The sequence below is a fragment of the Rhinoderma darwinii genome, assembly GCF_050947455.1.
Source record: "Rhinoderma darwinii isolate aRhiDar2 chromosome 12 unlocalized genomic scaffold, aRhiDar2.hap1 SUPER_12_unloc_12, whole genome shotgun sequence".
NCBI classification, from domain to species: domain Eukaryota; kingdom Metazoa; phylum Chordata; class Amphibia; order Anura; family Rhinodermatidae; genus Rhinoderma; species Rhinoderma darwinii.
In genome coordinates this window covers 250,408-264,123 of record NW_027461865.1, presented here as the reverse complement: position 1 = coordinate 264,123, position 13,716 = coordinate 250,408, and the positions used below count along the sequence as shown (strand labels likewise).

At 40.8% G+C, this 13,716-nt stretch overlaps 1 protein-coding gene across 3 annotated transcripts in view; it reads right to left on the bottom strand.

The window, feature by feature from the left end:
• LOC142698116 (protein kinase C delta type-like) overlaps window positions 1-13,716 on the bottom strand; it is a 354,404-nt gene that overhangs the window by 142,972 nt on the left and 197,716 nt on the right. For 2 of the 3 annotated variants that reach the window (XR_012865691.1, XR_012865692.1), the window contains exon 3: window positions 9,231-9,405. The gene's annotated coding sequence lies outside the window, so the exon portion shown is untranslated. Of the gene's footprint in view, window positions 1-8,391; window positions 8,488-9,230; window positions 9,406-13,716 lie in introns of those variants that run through there. The other variant, XM_075847799.1, reaches the window with a different exon arrangement.

The window sequence follows — 13,716 nt, the reverse complement described above, 5'->3', positions numbered from 1 at the left end:
AAAAATTCAGAAATAAACACCATAAATTGTCTTATACCCCAGACCCCTAAGCAAATTAAGACCCAGGCCCATACATTAACTCAAACCAATAAATTCAGTCCCCAAGAGGTAACTAAACTTTTAAAAAACATTTGGCGTGTCATAGTGAGAGTGATATGTCAGAAGTTTTGATTGATGGGGGTCCCAGCATTGAGACCACCACCGATCACTAAAACAAAGCAGCAGGAGTGCCCGGGTGAGCGCTGTTCCACTTCATTTCTGATTGTCTTTCCTCGGCGCGGTGTACGGACTCATAGACTTTCTGTTGTGCCCGTACACCGCATGCTCGGCTATCAGAGGAAAGACGATCAGAAACAAAGTGGCACATCACTCACCTGAGCGCTTTGTTTCAGCGATTGGTGGGGTCTCAGTGCCCGGACCCCCACCGATTAGAACATTTGACATGTCACTATGACATGTAATTTTTTTTAAAAAGTTTCATTAGTTACCCTTTAAGCAGTCAGACACCCCTCCCCAGTGCATCTGACTGACTGCTGAGTGCCCTATGGGAGGGTCTAAGCGTCTGACACTTAGGGCAGATTTACACGAGCATGTGCGTTTTGCGCACGCAAAAAATACGCCGTTTTGCGCGCGCAAAAGACACTTAACAGCTCCGTGTGTCATCACCATATGATGCGCGGCTGCGTGCCTTTCGCGCAGCCGCCATCATTATGACACTCTGTTTGTATGTTTGTAGCACCTGGTGCTTTTCTGTTTGCAATCACAGTTTTACTGCTGTTGAGCAAATCACGCACGTCCCACGGAGGTGCCTCCGTGTGGCATGCGTGATTTTCACACACCCATTGACTTCAATGGGTGCGTGATGCGCAAAAAACGCAGAAATATAGGACATGTCAGTTTTACGCAGCGGACTCAAGCTGCGCAAAAATCACTGACAGTCTGCACTGCCCCATAGACTAGCATAGGTCCGTGCGACGCGCGTGAAAAGCACGCGCGTTGCACGGACGTATTACACGTTCGTGTAAATCCGCCCTTATGGCTCTTGGGGGGGGAAGGAGTTATTCCCCTATAGAACCCTGAACAGTCAATCAAACGCTCTGCCCCCCCCCCCCTGCAGTATAAAAACTACTGAGGGCTCCATGGGGGAGATTATACTGCAGGGGGGGGGGGGGGGGTTCTGAGCATCTGACTTACTGCAGAGGGCTCTATGGGTGGGAAATTATTTCACACACAAAAAATGTGAGATTAAACACCCTATATACAATTCACACTAACACCACACACTATATATTCAAACCACACACACTACACGCACACACTATATAGACTTACATTATAGACACTATAAACACAGCACACACTATATAGACTTACATTATAGACACTATATACCCAGCACACACTACATAGACTTACATTATAGACACTATATACACAGCACACACTACATAGACTTACATTATAGACACTATATACACAGCACACACTACATAGACTTACATTATAGACACTATATACACAGCACACACTACATAGACTTACATTATAGACACTATATACACAGCACACACTACATAGACTTACATTATAGACACTATATACACATCACACACTATATACACAGCACACACTACATAGACTTACATTATAGACACTATATACACAGCACACACTACATAGACTTACATTATAGACACTATATACACAGCACACACTATATAGACTTACATTATGACACACACACACACACTACATAGACTTACATTATAGACACTATATACACAGCACACACTATATAGACTTACATTATAGACACTATATACACAGCACACACTACATAGACTTACATTATAGACACTATATACACAGCACACACTATATAGACTTACATTATAGACACTATATACACAGCACACACTACATAGACTTACATTATAGACACTATATACACAGCACACACTATATAGACTTACATTATAGACACTATATACACAGCACACACTACATAGACTTACATTATATACACTATATACACAGAACACACTACATAGACTTACATTATAGACACTATATACACAGCACACACTATATAGACTTACATTATAGACACTATATACACAGCACACACTACATAGACTTACATTATAGACACTATATACACAGCACACACTATATAGACTTACATTATAGACACTATATACACAGCACACACTACATAGACTTACATTATAGACACTATATACACAGCACACACTATATACACAGCACACAGTATATAGACTTACATTATGACAAACACACACATAAACACACACACTACATAGACTTACATTATAGACACTATATACACAGCACACACTACATAGACTTACATTATACACTATATACACAGCACACACTACATAGACTTACATTATAGACACTATATACACAGCACACACTACATAGACTTACATTATAGACACTATATACACAGCACACACTATATAGACTTACATTATAGACACTATATACACAGCACACACTACGTAGACTTACATTATAGACACTATATACACAGCACACACTATATAAACAGCACACACTATATAGACTTACATTATAGACACTATATACACAGCACACACTATATAGACACTATATACACAGTACACACTATATAGACACTATATACACAGCACACACTATAGACTTACATTATAGACACTATATACACAGCACACACTATATAGACTTACATTATAGACACTATATACACAGCACACACTATATAGACTTACATTATAGACACTATATACACAGCACACACTATATAGACTTACATTATAGACACTATATACACAGCACACACTATATAGACTTACATTATAGACACTATATACACAGCACACACTACATAGACTTACATTATAGACACTATATACACAGCACACACTATATAGACTTACATTATAGACACAGCACACACTACATAGACTTACATTATAGACACTATATACACAGCACACACTACATAGACTTACATTATAGACACTATATACACAGCACACACTATATAGACTTACATTATAGACACTATATACACAGCACACACTATATAGACTTACATTATAGACACTATATACACAGCACACACTACATAGACTTACATTATAGACACTATATACACAGCACACACTATATACACAGCACACACTATATAGACTTACATTATAGACACTATATACACAGCACACACTATATACACAGCACACACTACATAGACTTACATTATAGACACTATATACACAGCACACACTATATAGAATTACATTATAGACACTATATACACAGGACACACTACATAGACTTACATTATAGACACTATATACACAGCACACACTACATAGACTTACATTATAGACACTATATACACAGCACACACTATATACACAGCACACACTATATAGACTTACATTATAGACACTATATACACAGCACACACTACATAGACTTACATCATAGACAATATATACACAGCACACACTATATAGACTTACATTATAGACACTATATACACAGCACACACTATATAGACTTACATTATAGACACTATATACACAGCACACACTACATAGACTTACATTATAGACACTATATACACAGCACACACTACATAGACTTACATTATAGACACTATATACACAGCACACACTACATAGACTTACATTATAGACACTATATACACAGCACACACTATATATACTTACATTATAGACACTATATACACAGCACACACTATATACACAGCACACACTACATAGACTTACATTATAGACACTATATACACAGCACACACGATATACACAGCACACACTATATAGACTTACATTATAGACACTATATACACAGCACACACTACATAGACTTACATTATAGACACTATATACACAGCACACACTATATACACAGCACACACTATATACACTATATACACAGCACACACTATATACACAGCACACACTACATAGACTTACATTATAGACACTATATACACAGCACACACTACATAGACTTACATTATAGACACTATATACACAGCACACACTATATACACAGCACACACTACATAGACTTACATTATAGACACTATATACACAGCACACACTATATACACAGCACACACTACATAGACTTACATTATAGACACTATATACACAGCACACACTATATAGACTTACATTATAGACACTATATACACAGCACACACTATATACACAGCACACACTATATAGACTTACATTATAGACACTATATACACAGCACACACTATATACACAGCACACACTATATAGACTTACATTATAGATACTATATACACAGCACACACTATATAGACATACATTATAGACACTATAGACACAGCACACACTATATGGACTTACATTATAGACACTATATACAAAGCACACACTATATAGACTTACATTATAGACACTATATACACAGCACACACTATATAGACTTACATTATAGGCACTATATACACAGCACACACTATATACACAGAACACACTATATAGACTTACATTATAGACACTATATGCACAGCACACACTACATAGACTTACATTATAGACACTATATACACAGCACACACTATATACACAGCACACACTACATAGACTTACATTATAGACACTATATACACAGCACACACTATATAGAATTACATTATAGACACTATATACACAGGACACACTACATAGACTTACATTATAGACGCTATATACACAGCACACACTACATAGACTTACATTATAGACACTATATACACAGCACACACTATATACACAGCACACACTATATAGACTTACATTATAGACACTATATACACAGCACACACTACATAGACTTACATCATAGACACTATATACACAGCACACACTATATATACTTACATTATAGACACTATATACACAGCAAACACTATATAGACTTACATTATAGACACTATATACACAGCACACACTACATAGACTTACATTATAGACACTATATACACAGCACACACTACATAGACTTACATTATAGACACTATATACACAGCACACACTATATATACTTACATTATAGACACTATATACACAGCACACACTACATAGACTTACATTATAGACACTATATACACAGCACACACGATATACACAGCACACACTATATAGACTTACATTATAGACACTATATACACAGCACACACTACATAGACTTACATTATAGACACTATATACACAGCACACACTATATACACTCTATACACAGCACACACTATATACACAGCACACACTACATAGACTTACATTATATACACTATATACACAGCACACACTATATAGAATTACATTATAGACACTATATACACAGGACACACTACATAGACTTACATTATAGACACTATATACACAGCACACACTACATAGACTTACATTATAGACACTATATACACAGCACACACTATATACACAGCACACACTATATAGACTTACATTATAGACACTATATACACAGCACACACTACATAGACTTACATCATAGACACTATATACACAGCACACACTATATAGACTTACATTATAGACACTATATACACAGCACACACTATATAGACTTACATTATAGACACTATATACACAGCACACACTACATAGACTTACATTATAGACACTATATACACAGCACACACTACATAGACTTACATTATAGACACTATATACACAGCACACACTACATAGACTTACATTATAGACACTATATACACAGCACACACTATATATACTTACATTATAGACACTATATACACAGCACACACTATATACACAGCACACACTACATAGACTTACATTATAGACACTATATACACACAGCACACACGATATACACAGCACACACTATATAGACTTACATTATAGACACTATATACACAGCACACACTACATAGACTTACATTATAGACACTATATACACAGCACACACTATATACACAGCACACACTATATACACTATATACACAGCACACACTATATACACAGCACACACTACATAGACTTACATTATAGACACTATATACACAGCACACACTACATAGACTTACATTATAGACACTATATACACAGCACACACTATATACACAGCACACACTACATAGACTTACATTATAGACACTATATACACAGCACACACTATATACACAGCACACACTACATAGACTTACATTATAGACACTATATACACAGCACACACTATATAGACTTACATTATAGACACTATATACACAGCACACACTATATACACAGCACACACTATATAGACTTACATTATAGACACTATATACACAGCACACACTATATACACAGCACACACTATATAGACTTACATTATAGATACTATATACACAGCACACACTATATAGACATACATTATAGACACTATAGACACAGCACACACTATATGGACTTACATTATAGACACTATATACACAGCACACACTATATAGACTTACATTATAGACACTATATACACAGCACACACTATATAGACTTACATTATAGGCACTATATACACAGCACACACTATATACACAGAACACACTATATAGACTTACATTATAGACACTATATACACAGCACACACTACATAGACTTACATTATAGACACTATATACACAGCACACACTATATAGAATTACATTATAGACACTATATACACAGGACACACTACATAGACTTACATTATAGACGCTATATACACAGCACACACTACATAGACTTACATTATAGACACTATATACACAGCACACACTATATACACAGCACACACTATATAGACTTACATTATAGACACTATATACACAGCACACACTACATAGACTTACATCATAGACACTATATACACAGCACACACTATATATACTTACATTATAGACACTATATACACAGCAAACACTATATAGACTTACATTATAGACACTATATACACAGCACACACTACATAGACTTACATTATAGACACTATATACACAGCACACACGATATACACAGCACACACTATATAGACTTACATTATAGACACTATATACACAGCACACACTACATAGACTTACATTATAGACACTATATACACAGCACACACTATATACACTATATACACAGCACACACTATATACACAGCACACACTACATAGACTTACATTATAGACACTATATACACAGCACACACTACATAGACTTACATTATAGACACTATATACACAGCACACACTATATACCCAGCACACACTACATAGACTTACATTATAGACACTATATACACAGCACACACTACATAGACTTACATTATAGACACTATATACACAGCACACACTACATAGACTTACATTATAGACACTATATACACAGCACACACTATATACGCAGCACACACTATATAGACTTACATTATAGACACTATATACACAGCACACACTACATAGACTTACATTATAGACACTATATACACAGCACACACTACATAGACTTACATTATAGACACTATATACACAGCACACACTATATAGACTTACATTATAGACACTATATACACAGCACACACTACATAGACTTACATTATAGACACTATATACACAGCACACACTACATAGACTTACATTATAGACACTATATACACAGCACACACTATATAGACTTACATTATAGACACTATATACACAGCACACACTATATAGACTTACATTATAGACACTATATACACAGCACACACTATATAGACTTACATTATAGACACTATATACACAGCACACACTATATAGACTTACATTATAGACACTATATACACAGCACACACTACATAGACTTACATTATAGACACTATATACACAGCCCACACTACATAGACTTACATTATAGACACTATATACACAGCACACACTACATAGACTTACATTATAGACACTATATACACAGCACACACTACATAGACTTACATTATAGACACTATATACACAGCACACACTATATAGACTTACATTATAGACACTATATACACAGCACACACTATATAGACTTACATTATAGACACTATATACACAGCACACACTATATACACAGCACACACTACATAGACTTACATTATAGACACTATATACACAGCACACACTATAGACTTACATTATAGACACTATATACACAGCACACACTATATACACAGCACACACTATATACACAGCACACACTACATAGACTTACATTATAGACACTATATACACAGCACACACTATATAGACTTACATTATAGACACTATATACACAGCACACACTACATAGACATACATTAACACACTCACACACACTTACTTACCACAGTCTCTTCCTCTGCGGTGCTTGTCTCTGGCAGCCTCCAGGACCTTAATCATGTGACTGTGATGTCACCACAGGTCCTACACCCTCTAGTTTCAGTTTTGCCGTTATCAGGCAGCTGCTGGAGGTTTAGACAGGAGGGACAATGTACAGCAGCACAGAGGAGCAGACTGTCAGGGAGACTCCAGCACCTGCCCATCACAATCTCTGACAGTCTGCTCTCTACAGCTGATGTGCTGTGCCCCTGTTCCCTGGCCGCAATTGACTCCCCCTGCACATTCCCCCCGCCTCTTCATCAGCACGTGGGACCGATGATCTCTAGAATGCGGCCGGCAGCAGCAGCCCTGGAGAGTTTTGTTTCACTTGTGTGCATGGGCCCCCTGCAAGTCTTGGGCCCCGGCCGACCGCCTGAAACGCCCATTTGGGGATCCGCCACTGCCAGCGATTATCCTCTTCAGCCAATCACAGGCTGTAGCGGCGATCACATAGATGAAACGTCATCCCAGGAGGCTGGCCTGCATGACGACGTCCTTCTTGGAGAACACTTCATCCCATGTGACCACCGCTCTGCCAGTCCAGGCTACAGCGGTCTCCAGGGATGAGATGTAATCCCAGGAGGCCGGCCTGCTCGGTGCTGCAGTCTTTCGCTAGGTCCTCCGGGGACACTCCACTAGGACCTCCGGGGACAGGTCTCTCCCCCACTGGGCCCTCCAGGGATAGACCTCGACTCAACTGGGTCCTCCATCAAATGAAAAGACCCCGCCCCCAATTAGTCTGCCAGAGACAGGCCCCGCCCCCACTGGCCATGCTCAGAATGTATACGATATATAATAATGTCACCTGACAGTGATGCTCCCAGCCGTCCATGGTCTCCCGCCACTCACTGATCTCCCTCTGTACAGCGCTCAGATTGGCCTGCAGGAGGCTCCACATGAAGGACACGTTACACCCGTTCACCCAGTTATGGTTAATGGAGATGGTGTCGTCCTGGAAGATCAGGGTCAGAAATCACACCCTATACAGTAACAGTGAGCAAGGAGAGATGGTAAGTGTCTATTAAAAGATAGTTGCCCATTTGGCCTAGAATGATAAAGAGCTTAATAAAATCTGTAAAAAGGTAATAAAATCAGCAAAAATGCAAAATGAAAGGCAGGTGGCCAATGATAGTAAATCAAATCTGCAAAAAATCTTCAAGTATGTAAATGAAAAAAAGCCAAGGTCTGAACATGTAGGACCCCTAAATAGTGGTAATGGGGAGTTGGTCACAGGGGATCAAGAGAAGGCAGTGTTACTAAACGGGTTCTTTAGCTCTGCATATACTCTGGCTGGAATTCCACTCCTAGAGGGAAACCAAAATCGCTACCTACCGGGGGGGGGGGGCGGGAGGCTGTGTGGTACCACCAGGGAGGGTGGCTGTGTGGCACTACCAGGGAGGAGGGGGTTGTGTGCCACTACCAGGGAGGAGGGCGCTGTGTGGCACTACCAGGGAGGGGGTTGTGTGGCACTACCATGGAGGAGGGGGTTGTGTGGCACAACCAGGGAGGGGGGCTGTGTGGCACTACCAGGGAGGGGGCTGTGTGGCACTACCAGGGAGGAGGGGGCTGTGTGGCACTACCAGGGAGGGGGCTGTGTGGCACAACCAGGGAGGTGGGCTGTGTGGCACAACCAGGGAGGGGGGCTGTGTGGCACAACCAGGGAGGGGGGCTGTGTGGCACAACCAGGGAGGGGGGCTGTGTGGCACTACCACTATCTACAGAGGGCACAAATTTTTTTGGGGTACAAACTGGGGGCCTAACTTCTATGTGGGGGCATAAGTAGGTCCTAACGTCTATATGGAGGCACAAAGTGACGTTTTCTACCATTTTACTGCCCCCGTGAGTTCCCCCGCAAAGGGGTCTACTAAGTCTGTGTCACCAAATAGCTCACATAAACCTAGACCCGGCCCTGATTGTATAATGAGAAAAAACAAAAGCTTATACTTACTCCCGGCCATAGTCATAGCGACGCATATTCTGTACTGAGCGCAGTCTGGCCTCAGGGGATGATGATACCATCCCATGTGACTGCTGCAGCCAATCAAAGGCTGCAGCGGTCACATGTACTACAGCATCATCACAGGAGGCCAGGCTGCGCTCAGAACAGAATACGCGTCGCTATGACTATGGTAAGTATAAGCTTTTTTAAAATGATTTCTGCGGTCTTTCCGCAGGAGATATACCGCCCGAAAAACTGCACTAAAATTTGGTGCGGTTTTTCAGGTGGAATTCCCTGTGGTTTCCAGGGCGGATACCACTGATGGTTATTTCACTGTGAGTGGGGGGCTGATGTTCTACAAGTGGTTTCCACCTCTGAGCTCCAATTGAAATTAATAGGACGCAGAAAATATTATTGTTATCAAACTGTTATTTTTTTTACTTTTTTTTTACACCTTTTTTATACTTTTTTTTACACTTTTTCCAAGTTCCACTAGGGGACTTGAAGTTCCAACTGTCTGATGATTTTTTTCTAATACATTTCACTACCTACGTAGTGCAATGTATTAGATCTGGCGGGGATCAAAGCTAATTTCAGTCCCTGCCATTACAGCCGGATGTCAGCTGTAAGATACAGCTGAGATCCGGCGATGATGGCACCGACTCAGCTTTTGAGCCGGTGCCAAACATTTGGCGTTTGGATACGGCAATTTGCGGGAAGTCATAGCTTTCCATGGCGTACCCATACGGCAAATGTCGGGAAGGGGTTAATGTAAGGATGTGTACACTTAATTGTGCAGCAACGCTTGTTGTCTCCATTCTATGTCAGTGTGGGAAGTAGATGTCCAGCCTTATGATTTTGTGATATGTGATAGACCCAGAATCCCAATCACCAAACCAAAGAATGCAAAATAAAGACACAAAACATTCTAATTGGGTGTTAAATGGTCAAAACTTTTATTATATTATATGACCAAACCCAAAATGGCAAACCTCCGACTCACGAAGAGTCACCCTCCAGCACGCAGGAAAGGAAAAACCCCCTGTGGGGGAAACCTCTAGGGAAACCATGGCTGGAGGATTGCCCTTCCTCTGGGCTTAGAAGGGGCCAAAATATCATTTGTAACAGAATTTGTACGTTTTCTCAGATTTTCAAGGAAAGACAATACAATGAACGAACGACATAAAACACATAAATCGGCTGATCTGGTTGGCTAGGCGGATGTCTCTCTTCCTGGGCACCCATTAAAATGAATGGGCGATCCACGGATGAGACGGGTCCTCCAGATGCCTCCTTGTAGCACCTGTCTCCGCTCCGGCTAATAGAGGGGGATCTCCTGCTGGAAACCCCCCTCTATTACAGACAACCCGTATGAAGAGGATGGCATCACTGTGATGAAGAAGTGGTCTGGGGTGAAGGGTTTCCCTGCTAGAACCTCCAAATTACATCAGGTCGGTATTGGTGGGGAAGTCAAGCTCAAGGTCCTCAGTCCCATCCAATATGGCGCTGAATGTGGCAGTAAAACCTTCTAATATGGAATCTTCTTTATGTCATAAACATTTGTATTTATGACATCAGCACCTTCATCATCATTACTACAGGAGTTTATTACCACTGCACAACTCATACATTGTGACGTCACCCACAGTGGTCTGAAGTGTTAACCCTTTACTGACTGGCAGTGTACTTACCACAGAGGCCATAAAGCTGAATAGAACATATCAGCGGCCATAAAGGAAAAGGGATAATGCAGGGAGCATCTCCGCACAAGAACTATCCATGACAAAGGGTTGTCCAGGATGAGAGAACTTGTCTGCTTTCTCCAAAAACCAGCACCACACCTGTCCATAGGTTGTGTGTGGTACTACAGCTCATTACCATTCACTTCAATGGAGCTAACCTGCAATACCAGATACAACCTGTGGATAGGTGTGGTGCTGTATTTGGAAGAAAGCAGACATATTTTTCTAATCCTGCACAGCTCCTGTTAGAAATAGTTCAAAAAAAGTGGGGGGAGAAGGAGAAGAAGGGGAGAGGGAAAGAAGAAATTAAAAAAAGGGAAAAAGAGGAACTCTGAGGTAAAAGAAACCAAACTAGACTGAAAGGAGTCTGCCGGAGGTGCCAGATGGAAAGACAGATTTCTGCCATGGGGACCAGATTAGTTGAAATGTATCTTGAAGGGGGGCTTCAGAGAGTGGGTTTTAACCCCTTCCCGCCCTATGAAGTGCTGTTGCATTGAAAAACTATGCAGTTCATCTTCGAATGCAGCGTCACAAAAACAAATTATTTTGTAAAAAATAAAACTATATAAATTTGTAGAGATGAGCGAACCGGGACAACCGAACTCGGTTTCGGTCCGAACTTCCGGAAAAGTTCGGTTCGCAGCGAATGCGTTTTGACCGAACCCGGTCAAAAATATTATACAAATCGGCAGCCACTTATCTCTATCAATCACTGATAGAGAAAAGAGGCTGCTGATTAAAAATAAAATAAAAAGCATTTCATACGTACCCGGTCGTTGTCTTGGTGACGAGTCCCTCTTCTTCCTCCAGTCCGACCTTCTTTTCTGACGCGGCAGCCTATGATTGGCTGCAGAGGCCTCTTCAGCCTGTGATTGGCTGCAGAGGCCTCTGCAGCCTGTGATTGGCTGCAGCGCTCACATGGGCTGCATCGTCATCAAGGAATGTCGGGCCGGATGTCGAGAGGGACGCGTCACCAAGGCAACGGCCAGGAGACCGGACTGGAGGAAGCAGGGAGTTCCCGGTAAGTATGAACAGGTACTGTGATCGGTAGTCACTGTCCAGGGTGCTGAAACAGTTACTGCCGATCAGTTAACTCTTTCAGCACCCTGAAGAGTGACTATTTACTGACGTCGCCTAGCAACGCTGCCGTAATGACGGGTGCACACATGTAGCCACCCGTCATTACGGGGCCTCATGCACACGACCGTAAAAACACCCGTTATTACAGGGGTGCCGGGAAGAGCTTGGTACAATCCAGTACCCGACCATCTGTTGTGATGGTCGGGCACTGGGGCGGCCGTAGGCTGGTATTATGAGGCTGGGAAGGGCCAAAAACAGTGGACCTTCCCACCCTTGTAATGCATGGCTGCTGCTGCTGTGTTGTATCGGGCTGGTTATAGTGGAGTCGATACCCACTACCGGGACAGGTTTAGGCAAATCAATCAATGGCATAGCTAGAAACATAGCAAATTCCACAGACATAATATCAGAAGACGCTAAATCCACGATGGCACTGCCGGTAGCAGACCTACCCTCAAAAGAGACCTGAAAGGGAAGCAAGATCTTTTAAGGTTTCATATTTACGGGAAATACCTGTGCGCCCAAGTGAC